This window comes from Pongo abelii, chromosome 2 (assembly GCF_028885655.2).
Source record: "Pongo abelii isolate AG06213 chromosome 2, NHGRI_mPonAbe1-v2.0_pri, whole genome shotgun sequence".
NCBI classification, from domain to species: domain Eukaryota; kingdom Metazoa; phylum Chordata; class Mammalia; order Primates; family Hominidae; genus Pongo; species Pongo abelii.
In genome coordinates, this window is record NC_085928.1 from 93441698 (window position 1) to 93461640 (window position 19943).

Genomic DNA, 19943 nt, shown 5'->3' on the forward strand with positions numbered 1-19943 from the left:
AGCCTCCCAAATTGCTGGGATTCCAGATGTGAGCCACTTAGCCCAGCCAACATTTGTCTGTCTGTGTTTGGCTTATTTCACATAAAAATAATGACCTCCAGTTCCATGTTGCTGCAAATAGGATTTTATTATTTTTTAAAATATATTTTAGGCTTTATTGTATAAAATAAGTGGAATAGTATTTCATTGTGTGTATATACCACATTTTCTTTATCTTTTCATCCATAGCTGATGGACACTTAGGTTGATTCCATATCTTGGCTATTATGAATAGTGCTGCAGTAAACATGGGTATGCAGATATCTCTTCAATATCCTGATTTCCTTTCTTTCAGATATATACCCAGCAGCAGGATTGCTGGGTCACATTGTAGACCTATTTTTAGTTTTTTTGAAGAACCTCCATACCGTTTTCTGTAATGGCTGTACTAATTTATATTCCCACTAGCAGTATACTAGCATTCCTCTTTTACTGCATCCTCTCCAGCATCTGTTATTGTTTGTCTTTTTCATAGTAGCCATTATAACTGTGGTGAGATGGTATCTCATTGTGGTTGTGATTTGCATTTCTCTGAGGATTACGGATGTTGAGCATTTTTTCATATGCCTTTTGTCCATTTGTATGTCTCCTTTTAAGAAATGTCTATTCAGGTCTTTTGCCCAGTTTTAAACTGAATTATTAGCATTTTTGCTATTGAGTTATTTGAGTTCCTTATATATTCTGGTTATTAATCCCTTGTCAAATGGATAGTTTGCAAATATTTTCTCCCATTCTGTGGGCTGTCTCTTCATTCTGTTGATTGTCTCCTTTGCTGTACAGATGCTTTTTAGCTTGATATAATCCCACTTGTCTATTTTAACCTTTGCTGCCTTTACATTTGAGGTCTTATCCAAAAAATCTTTGCCCAGACCAATGCCCAGAAGCATTTCCCCCAATGTTTTCCTCTTAGTTTTATAGTTCGAGGCCTTACATTTAATTATTTAGTCCATTTTGATTTGATTCTTGTATATGTGAGAGACAGAGGTCTAGTTTCATTTTTTCTGCATATGGATATCCAGTTTTCCCAGCATCATTTATGAATAGACTGTCCTTTCCACACTCAATGTTTTTGGCATTTTGTCAAAAATCAGTTTGCTATAATTAAAGGATTTACTTCTGGCTTATCTATTCTGTTCCATTGGTCTATGTGTTTGTTTTTACTCCAGTAACATGATGATTTAGTTATTATCACTTTCTTGTATATTTTAAAGACAGATAATGTGCTACCTCCAGCTTTGTTCTTTTTGCTAAGGATTGCTTTGGCTATTTGGGGTCTTCAGTGGTTCCACATAAATTTTAGGATTTTTTCTAATCCTATGAAGAATGATAATGGTATTTTGAAAAGGTTTACATGAAATCTGTAAATTGTTTTTGGTAGCATTGTCATTTTAACAATATAAGTTCTTCCAATTCATGAACATGGGCTATCTTTCCTTTTTTTGTAACCAGATCTTCAATTTATTTTATCAGTGTCCTGTCATTTAATTGTAGAGATCTTTTGCTTCCTTGGTTAGATTTATTCCTAGGTATTTTATATTTTCTTTCTGTAGCTGTTGTAAGTAAGATTACTTTCTTGCTTTATTTTTTTCACTAGTTCATTGTTGGTGTATGGAAATGGTACTGATTTCTGCATGTTAATTTGTATCCTGCAACTTTACTGATTTTGTTTTCTCATTCTAAGAATGTTTTGGTAGAGCTTATATGGGTTTCTGTATATAAGATTATGTCATCTGTAAACAGGGACAATTTGACTTCTTCCTTTCCATTTTGAATGCCCTTTATTTCTTTCTCTTGCCTAATTACTCTGGCTAGGACTTCCAATGTTATGTTGAATAACAGTGGTGGGAGTGGGCATCATGGTCTTGTTCTAGTTCTTAGAAGAAAAGCTTTTAGCTTTTCCCTGTTCGGTATAATATTAGCTATGAATTTGTCATATATGGCCTTCACTATGTTGAGGTGCACTTATTCTATACTTAGTTTGTTCAGGGTTTTTATCAGGAAGGGATGTTGAATTTTCTTTTCTTTTTCTGCATCTATTGAGATGATCATATGGTGTTTGTCTTTCATTTTGTTAATGTGAAGTATCACATTTATTGATTAGCATATATTGAACTGTCCTTGCATCCCTGGGATAAAACCCACTTGATCATGGTGAATGTTCTTTTTAATGTGGTGCTGGATTCAATTTGCTAGTATTTTGTTGAGGATGTTTGCATTGATGTTCATCAGGGATTTTGGCCTTTTTTTGTTGTGTCCTTATCTGGTTTTGGTATCAGGGTAATAATGGTCTTGTAGAATCAGCTTGAAAGAATTCCCTTCTCTTATTTTCTAGAAGAGTTTGAGAAGGATGGGCATTAGTTCTTCTTTAAATGTTTGGTAGAATTCAGTAGTGAAGCTGTCAGATCATAGGCTTTTCTTTGATAGAACATTTTTAAAATTATTGATTCAACTTGTTGCTTGTAATTGGTGTGTTTAGGTTTTCTATTTCTTCTAGGTTCAATCTTGTTAGGTTGTCTAGGAATTTGTTTCTGTTCAGTTTTCCAATTTGCGGGTGTATAGTTGTTTGTACTAGTCTCTAATGATCTTTTGTATATGTGGGTTATCAGTTGTAAGGTCTCTCTTTTTGTTTCTAATTTTATTTATTTGGGACATTTTTCTTGGTTAGTTTTAGCTCGTGGTTTGTTAATTTTGTTATCTTTTCAAAAAAAGTTTTAAAAATTGATCTTTTGTAAGTTTTAGTCTCAATTTCATTTATTTCTCCTCTGATATTTATTATTTCTTTCCTTGTACTAATTTTGGGTTTGGTTTGTTCTTGTTTTCATTTTTGTTCTTGCACTGTTAGATTATTTATTTAAAGTCTTTCTACTCTTTTGATGTGTTTATTGTTATAAACTTTTTTCTTAGCACTGTGTTTGCTGTATCTCATAAGTGTTGATATGTTGTGCTTCCATTTTCATAAATTTTTAAATTTTCTTCTTAATTTCTGTATTGATTCATTGGTTATACAGGAGCATGTTGTATTCATACAGCTTCCAAAGTCTCTCTTGTTATTGATTTCTAGTTTTATTCCATTGTGTTCAGAAAAGATACTTGATATGATTTCATTTCTTTTAAATTTGTTGAGACTTATTTTGTGGCCTTTGTGATCTGTCCTTGAGGATGTTCCATGTGCTGATGAAAATAATATGTATTCTGCCATTGTCGGGTGAAATGTTCTGTAAATGTCTGTTAGGTCCATTTGAGCTAAAATGCAGTATAAATTCAATGTTTCATTGTTGATTTTTTGTCTAGATGGCCTATCCAGTGATGAGAATGGAGTGTGGAGGTCCCCAACTATTATGGCATTGGGGTCTATCTCTCCCTTTAGATTGAATACTATTTGAATTATATATCAATGTGCTCCAGTGTTGGATGCATATATAACTGTTGTAGCTTTTTGCTGAATTGATTCCTTTGTCATTATATGATGATCCTCTTTGTCTCTTTTTACAGTTTTTTAACTTAAAGTCTGTTTTATCTGATACAAGTAAAGCTACTCCTGCTCACTTTTTATTTTTATTTGCATGGAGTATCTTTTTCTATTCCTTCACTCTTAGTCTATATGTATCCTTAGTAGTGAAGTGAATTTCTTATAGAAAGCATATAGTTGGATCATGTTTTTGTTTTGTTTTAAATCAATTAAGTCAGTCTATGTCTTTCAGTGGGGAATTTATTCTGTTAACATTCAAGGTTATTATTGATAAGTCATGACTTGCTTCTGTCATTTTGTTAACTATTATTGATAAGTCATGACTTGCTTCTGTCATTTTGTTAACTATTTTCTGGTTATTTTGTATATCCTTTGTTCTTTTCTTCTCTTATTATTTATCATTGTGGTTTAGTGATTTTCTGCAGTGATAAGTTTTGCTTCTTTTCTCCTTTTTTCTGTGTATCTGCTCTACTAGTGAGTTTTTGTTGTTGTTGTTGTTGTTTGTTTTTGAGATGAGTTTCACTCTTGTTGCCCAGGCTGGAATGCAATGGCACGATCTCAGCTCGTTGCAACCTCCACCTCCCGGGTACAAGTGATTCTCCTGCCTCAGCCTCCCAAGTAGCTGAGATTACAGGCATGTGTCACCACACCCAGCTAATTTTGTATGTTTAGTAGAGACAGGATTTCTCCATGTTGGTTAGGCTGGTCTTGAACTCCTGACCTCAGGTGATCTGCCTGCCTCGGACTCCCAAAATGCTGGGATTATAGGCATGAGCCACCGCGCTCAGCCTCTACCATTGAGTTTTATACTTTCCTGTGTTTTCTTAGTACTGACAATCATTTTTTGCTTCCAGATGCAGGACTCCCTTTAGAATTTCTTGTAAAACTGGTCTAGTGGTGATGAATTCCCTGTTTTTACTTCTCTGAGAAACATTTTATTTCTTCCTCATTTCTAAAGGATATATTTGCTGGATATAGTATCCTTGATTGACAGTTTTTTTCCTTCAGTACTTTGTAGCTTTCTGTTCCTGGTCTATAAGGTTATGCTGAAAGTCTTCTGTTAGTCTAATGGGGATTCCCTTAAATGTACTGTGACACATTTCTCTTGTTGTTTTTAGAATTCTTGCTTTGTCTTTGACTTTGACAATTGAACTATAATGTGCATCAGGGCTTGAATCTGTTCAGGAACCTTTGAGTTTCCTGGATCTGTATATACACATCTCTATACAGACTTGTGAAATTTTCAGCTATTAGATAATTAAATTAGGTTTTATATACTTTTTTACACATCTTTTCCTTCTGGAACTACCATAATACGAAAATTTGTTCACTTAATGGTGTCCTGTAAGTCTTGTAGTCTTTTTTAAAAACTCTTTTTCTTTCTTATTTTTTTCTCTCTAGCTAAATAATTTTAAATAACCTATTTTTAGGTTCAGAGATTATTTTCTATACTTAAGTCTGTTCTTGAAGCTGTCTATTGTATTTTTTATTTTATTAATTGAATTATTTTTTATAATATCTATCTGTTGAATTTCTAATTTTAATAATAAATTCTTTTTCTGGTTTTGTTGAATTGTCTATCTGTATTTTCTTGTATCTTGCTGAGTTTCTTAAGAGCACTAGTTTGAATTCCTTTTCTGGCAATTCATTGATTTCCTTGTCATTAGGGTTTGTTACTAGGGAGTTATTTTGTTCCTTTGGCATTGACATATTTCTTTGCTTTTTCATATTTCTTGTGTTTCTACATCAATGTCTATGTGGCTTTTGCAGAGAAAGACTTTCATCTGTAGTTGGATCTTAGTGTGTTAATTAGGAAAGGTGTGGTGACTTTGTTTCCAGGTAGGTTCAGTGGTATAGTATCTATGCAGCTTCTTCAGCTGCATTCAGTGTCAACAGTAACTGTGGATGCCTGAATGACTTAGGCTGTGAAAGTGTATGGTAGTGCTCATCATCACTGGCCATCAGAGAAATGCAAATCAAAACCACAATGAGATATCATCTCACACCAGTTAGAATGGCGATCATTAAAAAGTCAGGAAACAACAGGTGCTGGAGAGGATGTGGAGAAATAAGAATACTTTTACACTGTTGGTGGGACTGTAAACTAGTTCAACAATTGTGGAAGTCAGTGTGGCGAGTCCTCAGGGATCTAGAACTAGAAATACCATTTGACCCAGCCATCCCATTACTGGGTATATACCCAAAAGATTATAGATCATGTTGCCTAAAGACACATGCACACGTATGTTTATTGCGGCACTATTCACAATATCAAAGACTTAGAACCAACCCAAATGTCCAACAATGATAGACTGGATTAAGAAAATGTGGCACATATACACCATGGAATACTATGCAGCCATAAAAAAGGATGAGTTCATATCCTTTGTAGGGACATGGATGAAGCTGGAAACCATCATTCTCAGCAAACTATCGCAAGGACGAAAAAACCAAACACTGCGTGTTCTCACTCATAGGTGGGAATTGAACAATGAGAACACATGGACACAGGAAGGGGAACATCACACACTGGGACCTGTTGTGGGGTGGGGGGAGGGGGAAGGATAGCATTAGGAGATATACCTAATGTAAACGACGACTTAATGGGTGCAGCACACCAACATGGCACATGTATACATATGTAATAAACCTGCACGTTATGCACATGTACCCTAAAACTTAAAGTATAATAATAATAAAAAAGGGTACGGTAGTGGCAGTGACAGCATAGGTTGTTAACGTCCTCAGTGGCAAGCGCTTTTGGGGTCCTCCTATTCTGATTTTCCTCACAATGGGAATAATTAACCAAGAGGATCCCTCTTGCGTGGCCTACAAGCAGTTCCACTGCTTTGAGTTCCAGGGATTGCTACTTGAAGTGGCTATGGAGTCAGGGTCCTAATAACAGAGTTTCAGAAACCTATTGTGGCTCTTGGGTCTTGGGGTACATGTTCACTCTCTGTAGCTGGGTCAAATATAGGTTTCCCCCAGAGCCAGAATCTATGACTTTTAGGCACCTCTTACCAGCTTTGATTCAGTGAGTCAGGTTGTAGCTGTGATTCTACCCCTGGGGAATAGGATACAGCCCTGGTTCAACTCTGGGAAAGAAGCAGAGTTTTAGGGGTTTGAGCACAGCATGCATGGTACAGCTGTAATTTGGGAGCCTAAGCCAATAGGGTTCAGTGGCAGCTTGGGTCCCTGAGAATGAAGCACTATGTAGTGGTAAATTTAGACCTTGAAATGGTGGGGCATAGCTGTATCCCAGACTCCATGTGGCCAGGGGCAGTGGCAGCAAGTACCCCAGAATGACTGAGCATGGCTATTGTTTGGGTCTTGGAGGGCAGGGAGTAGCACAGTGATGAGTCCACTCCCCAGGGAACAGCATGTCTTAGCAGTTCAGACTCTAGTGGGCTAGTCCAGCTTCAGGAAAGCAGGGTACTAGATTGTCTAGTAGGGTAGACTGTCTTAGGTCATGTTCTACTCTGTTTCCTTGGGACATGAGATACTACATCAGCTCAGCCCTGGGATGCACAGTTGTTTAACTTGACCAAGGCAATGATTCCCCAAGGGGCAATGTGACACTTCAGCTCAGGCATGACTGTTCTGTGTGGCCCAGGCACCATTTACCTGGGATACAGGGTTCTACCAAAGCACTATTTCCTTGGGAGATACTGTGCCATTCTAGACCCCTAGAAGCAGTGTACAGTTGCAGCGGAGAGAAGCAGATGGAACTGTTCTGCCAAAGCGCTGTTTCCCCAGGAGGGAATGTATTGCTTCAGCTCTAGCACAAGAGGGCAGGTGAAGGGATAGGTGCAGCAGTTTTCACTGTTTGACTCCATTGGGAAAGGCATTAACAGTTGCTGGTAGCTTGGCTGTGGCCACTGGTTTGGGGTAGTTTGGAGGCGGCTTAGCCTTACGGAGGCAGGGGCATCAAGCCTGCTCACCCTCAGAGAAAATCACACTCCAGCAGTAGTTCCAGTTCTAAGATGATACAGCACAGTTGCCATGTGGGCTACAGGGAATAGAGCACAGTGTTAGTTCCTTCTCTGAGGTGAATGCAGTTGTGTGGCCTCTAGGCAGCTCCCTCAGCTGGACTTAGTGCCAGTGAAGACTACAGGGACTCCAGTAGTGAGAACTGTGGGTGTCCAAGGTGTTGGCGGAGGCTACTGGAATCCTCTTGCTTACCTTTTTCCTATAGGGAAAGTTTCCTCTGGGTTTCTGGCTCATCTCAGCTGGGGATAGGGTGGTGGAGTTCTGATGTTTCCTTCCATTCTCTTTGCGGCTGTCCTGAGTTTCTGTGCTCACCAGGGTTTCTGTTACTCCTTTGATGTACTCTGGCACTCTCCTTCAGTTGTGTACATTAAAATGTAGTTGTTTATTCATTGTTTTGGCTGTCTCTGTGGAACAGATGAGTGCTGGAGTTTCTAGTGAGCCATCTTGCTGATGTTGCTCCCCTAAACTTAAGTTTGAAAAGCATTTAGAGCAACTCAGGTTATCTTGTGCAATTTATGAATTTATGAATGCCATAAAAGAATAATGTCTACTTAAATACACTTCTGTATTTACTTGTTAAATGTATTTATCAGTATTTTAAAATAACTTTACACATTTACCAATTTTACTTTCTTTGTAAACGCTTCAATTACTTGGCAATACAAGCTCACAACCTTAACAAGCAAAACCTTTCTAAGCTTTGAAGCCATGTTTTGAATCAAATATACTAGACTCATAAAGAATAAATTCAGTTATCTTAAACATCTCAATACTACTTAAAAACATCAAATTCTGTTAAACTTTTTAATCTAAAATTAGAAGTTAGTAATCAATTGTACTTCTAATTGCAGGGGCAATCTGTCAGATTCTTAAATAAGATAAATCCTCTTAAACATCACAAATACTTGATACAAAATACTCAGATTGTTCCATTACCTAAACTCAACCAAAAAGTATGAATATAATGGATTTCATTGACCTTACAATCTATTTTTTATCTGTCTCAGGGTTGAAAAATCCCTTGCTTACTAAAGGAACAGTGATAAAATCTCAGGTGGTTTAAGGTTAGGATCCTGATAACCTGAGGTTATTTATCACTGTAAAGTTATGAAGTCAAAAATTTATGTTCATAATATGGTCACTTCTTCAGAGATCTCTGATTGCATTGAGGCCTGGGAAATAGATATATAAGTAAATGAATATTCATTTACACACACACACATACACATGAATAAGTTTTCCTTAGCTAAAAATTGACACCCTGAAATTTTTCATACATACTTAGAATGGGGGCTCTCTTCTCAATTCTATGTCTGCTACTTACTACCTGCATAACTTTTGGCCATTTGCTTAACTTCTCTAAGTCTCAGTTTCCTCACCTATAAAGTAGAGATAATGATCATAATCTACTATGTAAGATTGTTATGAAAATCATATGAAAAAATATATTTAAACTGCTTAGGACTATGCCTGCCATCTACTAAGAGCTCAAAAATTATCATTTTACCATTATTATCCATTATGCTGCCTTCAAGTTTTCACTCAAATAACTATGGATGTCTTAAACTTAATTAACCTAAATCTGATAACTTTCATGATATGTGAAAAATGGGAGAGGCCCATTAAATTAAAGGTCCCTGCATGCTGAACAAGCACAATGAACCAGTTAGCACTGTGGCAGAGGGCAGAAAAGATTTGAGGATAAGGCTTGTCTGTGGGTTGGGTTTGACAGACCTAACATGGCATTTAAGGAGTATGTTGATGGGCAGCCATTCAATTAAGTGGTTAGCTTGGGAAGTGGGAGTAGGATAGTCAGTCACACATTGTAACAGCGTGGCCCAAGAGGTGGGTAGAATTCTAGGGTGGGGAATCCAGTATCTACAGACATGGTACAGAAAAATGAATGTTGGACAAGTAGTAAGCATCAGAAAAGATTTCCAAGGCAGTCAGACCTATGTCTTTGGATGGGTTCGAGTATGCAGGTGGGAGGAAGAATAAAGAAGCCAGCAAGGGCCAGAGTTTATTCCTAGAGGGATTTGGGTCCTGGGAAGGTGACCAAGGGTGCCAGGTTGAAGCCCAGGTAAGAAAAGAACATTGCTGAGCATCTGCTGTTGCCTGACATGTGCTCCCATTTTAAAAATATTCTCTATATTATCTCATTTCTCTCTCATAGACTCACAACGTAAATCTTATTGTATTTATTTTATAGGTGACAAAAGACATGATTAAGTAAACGTTTCCAAGGTCACACATCCAGTAAGTAGTCAAACCAAATCAAACTCAGACCTTCCTATTTCAGAGGTCATGATCATTCCATGACAGCGCCCTGCCTCAGAGATGACTTGTTGTTGAGCTTAGAGCATTGACCTAGCTAGTCTTAAATCTCTCTTGCCATATGCCATGATTAGTCCTTAGAAGAGGATAGGTTGAGACTGCAGATGGGAGGCGGGTCTAGGATTGCAACTCTTGGGAGAGGAGGCCCCTACAAGCTGGGAGAGGGTGGAGCCTAATCAGCAAGAGTGACAGATGCATAGTCTCCTTCTTCTGTCCCTGTCCTGGTTACTTGTTCTAAACAGGACTCTAGTTCTCCATTAGAAGTAGAAATGAGTTAAAGGTAAGCTAATGACTACATATGGCAATGATTCTTAACCTCTTAATGTGATGAAAGATGTGAGGTTTTCTAGAAAAATGTGCACAGACCAGTAGTTATACCATTCCACATTCAGTTTCAGAGGGTTCCCAGAGCTCTTGAAATTAATGAAGGATTTGGTCACTAGCCCAAGAGACTCTTTAGACCAAGGAAATCTTCAGACCAAGGATGCACACAGCCTTTTCAGAACTGTTTTCTTTGAGGAGTGTTGGCATGATTGCCAAGCGATTCTGCTGCTGCTGATGGCAGCAAACATGTATTTAGAGTTTAATAAATACCAACCTTTGTTTTATTAAATTATTTTAAAATTCTAACGACAGCCCTACAATGTAGGTATTACCATTAGCCTTGTCTAGATAGATGAGGAAATGACTCAGAGAGGTTCAATAACATGCCCCAGGTTACAGAACTCATAAGTAGGGATGTGCTCAATACATTTCAATAATTCCATAATTTAAAAAACAAGAGGTTTTGATCTGGTGTAGTTGGGGAGAGTGGACGATTTTTAACATATACCATATAAATAGTGATATTTTATTTTTATTATAGGCACTTGTTTAGAAGTGACAAATTTCATCCACCACATTTTAAAATGCCATAGCGGGAAACCCTGCTGTTTACCTTGCTGTTGCACTTTCTATACATCGAAGTTTATCTAAATATTGTAAAGGGCTTTGCTGTTGAAACATACTCTCTGAAATGGGAGGCACACATTAGCTGGGTTATATTTCTTTCCATTAGCAAATTATAAGATTACTACTTAGAATTTTAAACAGTGCTTGTTCCTTCAAAGGACTTCAGAGCTATCAGCCAGTTAAGCTTTCCCAGTCTCCTGTGGAGTCAGTCAGTATGAATTTCCCATCCTGTAGGCCACTATTTAGTACTCTGGATATACCAGGACCATCAGATAGAGGCAGCTTGGATGGTTTGTTGGTTTGTGTACTTCTGAACAGTCTTCATGCAGAGAGAATGGTAAACCCATCTGTAGAAGAAGAGCAGGCCCTTTGTGGGGAGAACACACAAAGCAACAAAGGAACCTGTTGAAGGAAACAAGGCTGCACAGCAAATCCACAGCTCCCTGGGACAGCACTGAGTGCTTACTTTTATAAGACTGCTACTAAATATTTTCCTGACATGACAGAAAACAACTTGCCCAACTTTACATGGTGTCTTTGGAGAGAGCCATAGGTGGTTATCAGAAAAAGCACTCAATAGTTTCAAATCTTTCTTCCTCCCAGTAAAATCATCTGGAGGGAAAAGTTGTATCCTTTTGCTTTCATCCCCTTTGATTCTGCTTTGCAGATTTCTTTATGAAGCTCCTGGTAGTGTGATCTCTCACTCACTCTCTCTCTCTCTCTCTCTCTCTCCCTGCCTTGTTCCCCTCCTCCAAAAACAAAAACAGACAAAAAACCCAAGTTGGTTGGCATGCTACCCTACAAGTTTTTTCATCATTCAGAGACCTTGAAGCTCAAATCTAAGAACACAAGAGTTATAGGCATGTTGCAGGAGTGTCCAGTGCACAGGAAAGTAAATAATAAATAATCTTTATTTTTTGAAGGGGGAAAAATTTAAGCATCTTTGCCTATGAACTCAAAGGCAAAACTCTTCTAGACTTTTGTGAGTTGTTGCCAGTGCTTGGTTATGTTACTACCCTATAATTCAGGGTTTCCTGAAAGGAGTTAAGCAATTTTAAGGCCATCATAAATTTTATTATTATTTCCTGAGATGTATTACTTGGGTTCTCAGGGTGATCATTAAATTTGTATTCTCTTTGAATCATTCTGAGTGAGGGTTTGTCTCAAAAAATGATCACTATTCTTTATTTTCAAAAGGAAAATTGCGTTATGGGCTAATGACTGAGGAAAATGAATTTAGACAATAACATGGGATTATTTTTGAGGCATAATTTTCTGTTCAAAAACCAGGAAGCAAAACTGGCCAACTTATAAAAATGCAGAGAGTAATGTATTTTTCCTCCTTGATAATTTTTCTGGGTAGAAGAATTAAAGAGAAGAAAAGGAGAAGGAAAGAAGGAGAGGGAGCCAAAGAAGGAAAGATATCCCACTGATGTGAAATATCTAATTACCCTTTCCCCAAAGGGTCTCACAGAAAGTATGTATTTATTGGAACCAAAATGAATTACAGGATTATAGACCCCTGAGCTGGACAACTCATGTTAGAGAATTAACTTTCTGCTACAAGTTTTTAATATGTGTGAAGCTCTTTGCCTACAAATGTTTTTTGCAACAAGTGTTCATGAGATAGCAAAAGAAATGAAAGCATTTCCTCATAGCATGGAATTTCTACCACAAACAAAACAAAGCAGGCTTATGGCAAACTAAAGTCCCATTCAGGAGTGTCACCCTTAGGGACACACAGCAGGCAAAACATGCAATTCCTACTGAATTCATACTGAAGTATGATCTTGTAAATTGTATTCACCTGCTTATATTACAGAGGTTTCTTTTTATCAATTGAACTCCGTTTGTATTTTCCTCAGTATATTCCTTTTAAAAATATAATAGGAGCTGGGCACAGTGGCTCACACTTGTAATTTCAATCCTTTGGGAGACTGAGGCAGGAGGATCATTTGAGTCCAGAAGTTCACGACCAACCTGGGCAACAAAGAAAGACCTCGTCTCTACAATAAATAAATAAATAAATAAATAAATAAATAAATAAATTCAAAAAATAAAAAATCTGGATATGGTGGTGTGTGCCTGTAGTTCTGGCTACTCAGGAGGCTGAGGTGGGAGGATCACTTGAGCCTGGGAGGTCAAGGCTACAGTGAGCCATGATTGTGCCATTGCACTCCAGCTTAAGAGACAGAGCAAGACTCCATTTCAGAAAAAAATAAACAAATACAGTCAGACATTTAGCATCCTGACTTACACGTTGAATATGTCACCATTCCTGGACCCCTTCCTTATTTATACAGAGTCCTTTATAAACAGGCTGGAACTTGGAAAGTATCATTATATACCTAATAAACTTACTATTTTTAAAAATGATCATGTTTAGTGCTGAAAAAGTTGTGGTGACAGTGTTATGTTATTAGACTTCTGGTAGCACTATAGGTTGGTGAGTTCCTTTTGCTGAGCAGTTTGATAGTAGAGAGCCTGATTAGGAGAGATAATCATCGGAGACAGGAGTTCTCGGATGCTTTTCCTAAGGTAGTCAGTAACAGAAGCAGAACAGAATATTCATTAGAGTGCCATCATAAGGCACTCTATAGTTTCACTGTGAAGGCAATGTTAAAATATGCAAAATGGGTTGTAATGTAACTTATTATAATGCTTCTGATATAATGAGAAAAAGGAAGATACAAAATGGCAGGCATGCAAGATCTGCAGATATGCAAGAATGAGCTGCCCTATGGATAAGGACAGAAAGGCAAGAACCACAAATGGAAACAGGTTTACATGGGATTCCTTTTCTTCCTAAAAATCATGTTCTCAATGCTGCTATTGTGCCATCTTTTTAGAAAATTTAATTAAGAGTAAGCTAACAAATGTAGACATCAACGAGGAAATGCTCCAAGGGGTCCATGTTGACAATGTCTGGGGCATCACCAGGAGAATAGGCTAAGTGGCTATTTCCCAAGCAGTTCTCTTGGGGTACACTCATTTACCATGGTCCATGGTCTTACCCATGGGGGAATCTCTCTTCAAGATGGAATTACATTACCCAAGTTTGTGAGACCCGGTAGCCTATAAGGCCCCTTTGTGATTTTACAACCAGCAGTTGGCCCACTGCACAGACTATTGGGACTATTGCATTCCATCCTCTAAGCAGGCCTGAGGTCCATGGGAAGCCAGAGCATCAGATAGTTGTGTGTTTAGCAAGAGAAGAGAACAAAAGGAATTGAGTGATGCTATGTTTTCATTTGACACAACATACAATATGACTGTCAGACTACAGATAGCTTCATGCTGCTCAGTTCTCATGATAAGGATAGCCTTGCCTGTGGAACTGAAACTCCAAGGCCTTAGCTACCTTCCACCTCCTACATCTCTCTCCACAGTAGGGGTGCCGTGTCCCTACATTAGAATAGTTGAAGGCCATTAACTAAAGGCTTCCTTTCCCTAGACAGAGCTTAAATGGCCACTGCCAACATCTCTTTGTAGCTTTTCTTTGTATATTTTTCTACAGCTGACCACTTTTTCTGCCCATAAACATGTTAATATTCTCTATCAGTTGAAAGTGAAGTCCTGCTGACCTGGTTTTTTTTTCCTTGTGTGTTTAAATACCTCTGTATTGATCCATTATGCATATAACAGAGCAATATTAGTTTTCTCATTTCTGAGTTCTGTGGGCATGCACTTTACTGTTGCTCATACATGCTGAAAATAGTAGGTGACAGAATTGAGGAGCAAGGTGAATTTATATGTCAGACCAAGAAGGAAAATGGAAGCTAACGTAAGTCAACAGATTGTGTTGTGCACTATGGTGGATTATTTCTAGGTACCCACAATATTTATTGCAAGTCTTTATAAGAAAAAATTAAAAATCAAATCAAAGTATCTTAATTTGTTCTTTTGTCAGAATCCACACTAAATGGTAAAGCAGGGTATTGAGGGCCCCTTGGAAACCGAGAAAAAGAGCTCAAGAACAGACATTCCTCTTCATTGGTGTCAGACATGAATATTTGAAGTCATATCAATTCCTATAAAGGGAGAAGTTGGATGAGACAACTTGCAGTGATGGTGGCCCTTGCTTAAACTCTGGCTCTCTATTATTTATCTTGGCACTTCTGGGGTGGCTGTGGAGTCTAGAAAGCATGTCTTCTTTTTAGTGAACTATCTTCCATCTTTGTAAGAGTGGTCCCTTGGGCCTTAGAAACATATTTGGCTACTACATGGCTCCGTGGCAAAAGTTGTTTGAATTAGAGTTAGACACCGAGTCCAAGCATGCCTCACCTCCCACCCCAAGGTCTCACTTTCTGAAATTTGGAATTCAGAGATATGCAGTCATTCCTTGCATGTGGCTAGAACTATGACAGGTAAACCTGAGATCTGTGGACAACCGTATTTCCCTAAGAGAATTGAGAAGCAGAGAAAGAAGGGAGCTGTATTCCCTGAGTCCCTGCCCACCTTCTGGTTCCTGGCACTGGGGGGAACTGGCTGCATCTTTGCCTCTGAGTCCTTGAGACACTCTTGCACCCTTCTAATAATGCCCCTTCAATTTTAACCTAGCCTGATTTGGTTTCTGTTACTTAGAACTGAAGAGACTTACTAATACATTCTGTACTTCAAGCCAATAACACATGAATAATTGTCCTCAAAAATTAGAATTGATCTTCCGCATGGGGGTTAGGAGATTTAGATGAAATAGGTATTATCTTTAAATTAAGTGTGTTAGGGGTATTTCAAAATCTTCATTAAATTTTCCAAATCCTTCCTGTTGTGTTGCCAGAATCTTTCCTTAGATAAGAGACCAATCTGAGGTTGGTTCCTTGGGATTTGGTTAAGCTGGGAAATCCCTTCAAAATGACAGAAGCCAGGCTGTTACTACAGTGTTAAAAGGCCAAAGACTGAAACATTCTAAAATGTAGATAATTAAGTTTCTCAGAAGCCTCCTCTTCCACTCCCCTGCTATCCCACTCTGCTCCTCAAACTCACAAATATTCAGAGGTATTTGAAGCTGAAATGGGCCTTTGAGTTGTTACCTGATATTTTCATGCATGCCCTGAGATTACGGCCTGGAGCTTCGCTTTGAGAATAATAGTCAGAAACAGCTATTTGATTGTGTCTTTAGACTCCTAAGAAAGTTAGCAGGGGAGTTAATGGCAGTATGAAACAGTTTAGCTAAAATGTATCACCATATCCTTATTGAAGACCATTTACTACTCATTCAGAAACAACATGTTACAAAGAGAATATATTGTCAATGAATCCCACTCATGAATTGATTGGAAAATATAGTTTATTCCTAGATAAAAAGGGAGCTCTGATTGTATGAGAAAGGGCTTCTTGAGGCTTTCTGATTCTTATTGGTTGTTTCAAAATGTGGAATTTAATAAGGCACAACCAACTAGGAAGAGAATAGGGAGTGACAGGCATAGAGCAGTAAGTGTAATATACAGCAAGAGAGGGGAATCTATCAAGCAGGAACTTCTTGGTAGAGAGAGAAAGCATTGCCTTGTAAAATGGGATAGCTTTGAAGGAATTCCAAGTCTTTATTTTTGGCTGTTCAACTGTAGACTAGGGTTTCATAGGACTCATGTTAGGTTTGGAGGTTATGAAATACTGTTTTCCAAATGGAAATATATGACTTGCAATCTCAAAGAAAAAGAAAATGGAGGGAAAGGAATGCTTCTGGCCAAGGCATCAATAATCCTGTTATTCTGAGATGTGTAATGATCACCCACAGGCAGTAGCTCATTCTGCTGCCTTTCCAACCTTCTTAAGTTTTCATTTAAAAACTTTCAATTCTATTCAGATATGTCATAACAAGCTATGTCTTGGTGAGCACACAGGTTTGTCATTGAGAAAGGTCATGTAAGACATGTCTTATAAGCTACCTCTACTGTTCTCTGCTTTTCTCCACCTTTGGGAATCTCTGTTTTAGTTAGGAGAGACTAAGTTATGCTGCAATAACAAATGAGTCCCCAGATCACAGTGGCCTATCACAAAGAAAGGTTTAGTTCTTGCTAATGGCACATGCCCAACAAAAGTTGTCAGGGGGCTCTGCTTATTGTAGTCATTCAGATAGACCCAGGCTGAGGGAGCCACTAACATCCTGTAGTTACCCCAGAGCATGTGAACTTTTTGGGAGAGAAAGACTGGAGAATTAAACATAGTTTTTTCTTTGACTTAAGAAATGAAACATGTTACTTTTTCTCATGCTCCACTAAGTAGAGCTAGTCACATGATCCTGCCCACTCATAAGAGGCTGAGATGTGCAGGAGTCTCTATGCTTGGGGCTAAAGGAGAACTGGATGAAACAAGTAGTATCTGTAATAATATCTGCCATAGTTAAACCTTCTTAAGACTTTGTTCCTGCATAAAGGCTGCCCTGATCAATTCAGCTCACAGCCATAACATCTTCTTTTGAAGATCTGTTAACACTTGTGTGTACCATTTATTTGGCCCTTAGCCTTCACTGTCTTTGATATATAAATGTCTGCTTATGCATATATGTGAATATGAATACATATTTGCATCTTTGTAATGTCTCCTATATTTGCTTATGAGTACATTGAAAACAGACAAGCTATATTTTTTGCATTACCCATAGTGCTTTGCATATTCAGTTAGTGTGTAATAAATGTAGTTTATGGGTAAAGCCTGTGTTCAAAGGGCAGGAAATAGGTAATAAGCAAATTTGCTAATTTTATTTAATTTATTCCACAAATGCATAGCAGCTTCCTTATGGGAGTGGGTGTTCATAACAAATTAATTAAGAGTCCTCACAACCTTCCTCTGGTCATTAAAAAGACTATTGTAGGCTCATGTTGCTGAGAGTTATGCATACTTTGTGATCGAATACGTTCAATTTCCTGGCTTCTGCTCATGTAGGAGGAAAAGAAAAGGAGGCAAACTGAAGAGAAGGGACTCAATAGTTGAGGCAAACAATTTCAACAGTCAATGGGGAAAGAAAAGAGGAAAAAATCACAGGAACCCAGTTATTCATCAAGCATGGGAAGTGAGTCTGCAGTAATGGATGACTTGGTGCTTGTGTGCAAGAATCGCAGCCTGGATAGTAAGATAATTATATCTCCTGATAATTGTGAGAGAGAGCACTAAATATGAAAAGCCGCTTGTTTCATCTGTAGACTTGCCCATAGGCAAAGCTGGAAAAACCCTCTGGGTTAGTTACCTATTGCTGCATAACAAATTATGCCAAAACTCAACTGCTTAAAACTGCAGTAAACATTTACTATCTCATGTTATTTTGGTGAGTTAGGAATTTGGGACAGGCTTAGTAGAGTGGTTCTGGCTCTATAGTCATCTGAAGGCTTGACTGGGGCTGTAAGATCCACTTCTAAGGTACCACATGCCTGGCAGCTTGATGGAGAGTATTGGTGGGAGGCCTCAGTTCCTCCCCATGTGGGCCTCTCCACTGGCTGCTTGAGTAACTTCATAGAATGGTGACTGGCTTCCTCCAGAGACAGCCATTCAAGAGAGAGAACAGGGGGAAAGCTTTAAGGACTCATAGCTCTTCTGACCTAGCCACAGAATTCATACATTTCTGCAACATCTTATTGCTTACACAGGTCAGCCCTCTTCCACATGGAAAATGACTTCACAAGTGTGAATACCAAGAGGCAAGACTTTAGGGGCTGGGTACCACATCCTCTACACTTTTTGTGGAAGGAGACTCAGATTAAAAATAAATATCAAGTACATTCCTTCCAGAGATTGAAGAGAAGAAGTTATAGAGAGAGGAACCCTCAGTGTATTTGTGGCAGGAGTTTGGAGCCTTTGGGAACAGATGACAGGCATCTCTGATTCAGGGCCTCCTTCTGAGCAGACTTCTTTCCTACTTGTTGAATGCTTCCTCGAGTCACTTCTTAGCTACTGCTAGAACAGGAGGATTTTGACCATTTAAAAAAAATCTACAATTGTGTGCGAAAGAAATCTTATCTCCCTCTAAGTAAACCCCATCTATGGAAAGCTTAACTGTCTAGTCTACATACTCTACTTCTCTGAGTAGCAGTAGAGCTACTTAAGAAGAAATAGATGTTTCTCAAGTGTTAACTCTGAAAAGATGTTGTGCCCTCTCTTTGCTTCAGCCTTGTCACAGCCCACCACTTAGGGAAAAATGAGAATAAGCATGCCTATCTCACAGGGAGTCATGAGCCTTAAGTAGCATAACAGATATGAAATGCCTAGCACAGAGCCCAAGACAGAGCTGGGGTCTAATACAAACTGGGCCCTGTCTCCATAGAAAGTCTCTTGATATAGACTCTCTTCATACTAAGAAGAATGAAATACATACAAACGATTAAAATGAAAATTCAGACTCTTATAAGTCTGAATTTAATTACATAATCTTAAAATAAACTGAATTTTATTAGGCATGTCAAACAAATCACTATTTTTATCTAAATAAATAGTTCATTTTTTTTCCCAACAGATATTCCTGCAACAATGGACATGTCTGATACATGTGCTGAGCAGTACAGTGGCCAGTGGCCTCATATGGCTGTTGAGGACTTGAAATGGGGCTAATGGGACTGAGAAAATAAATTTTATTTAATTTTACCTTATTTAAATTTAAATAGCCACATATAATTAGTGGCTACCACATTCAACAGCATAGGCTAAAATGCCAAATACCTATGATTTTTTTCAACATCAGACAGAAATGGGAGAATTTTTTAGTTTTTTGGTCAACACATGCATTCCCTCTTATGTACCTTATTTATTTATTTTGGGGGATTCTGATTTGAGCAGTTGGTTTGTTGCTATTGAGAAATTTTCTCAAAGCCAACAGGTAGATGTATTCCCTATTTTATTTTATTATGATTTATTTCTATTTTATTGTGAACTAAGGCAATTCAGAAGCTGAGTAATGTCTTTGTGGTTGTGGATATGAAGAGCTTTGTAGATAGAAGACAGCTGGATTCTTACATGCATCTGCCCTTTATCCTCATTTCCTTAGAGTTAATCAAATCTTTTAGGGTTTTGATGTATTTTCAAAGGGTGTTTTCTAAGGTGTATTAATAAGTGTCATACTTGAGGGCTATACACTGGGTTCCTAACAGTGTCCACTAATATCCCCTGAAACAATGTTAAAAATGATATGCGAGTTGCTGAAGATTATTTACCTTATCACGCTCCTGAATAG

General features: G+C 38.1%; 1 protein-coding gene across 27 annotated transcripts in view; it reads left to right on the forward strand.

Annotated features, from left to right (window-relative positions):
• Positions 1-19943, forward strand: part of FHIT (fragile histidine triad diadenosine triphosphatase) — a 1506756-nt gene that overhangs the window by 366963 nt on the left and 1119850 nt on the right. The window contains exon 4 of one of the 27 annotated variants that reach the window (XM_054550614.2): positions 9708-9754. The exons of the other annotated variants lie outside the window; for them this stretch is intronic. The gene's annotated coding sequence lies outside the window, so the exon portion shown is untranslated. The remainder of the gene's footprint in view (positions 1-9707; positions 9755-19943) is intronic. 27 annotated transcript variants of the gene reach the window in all.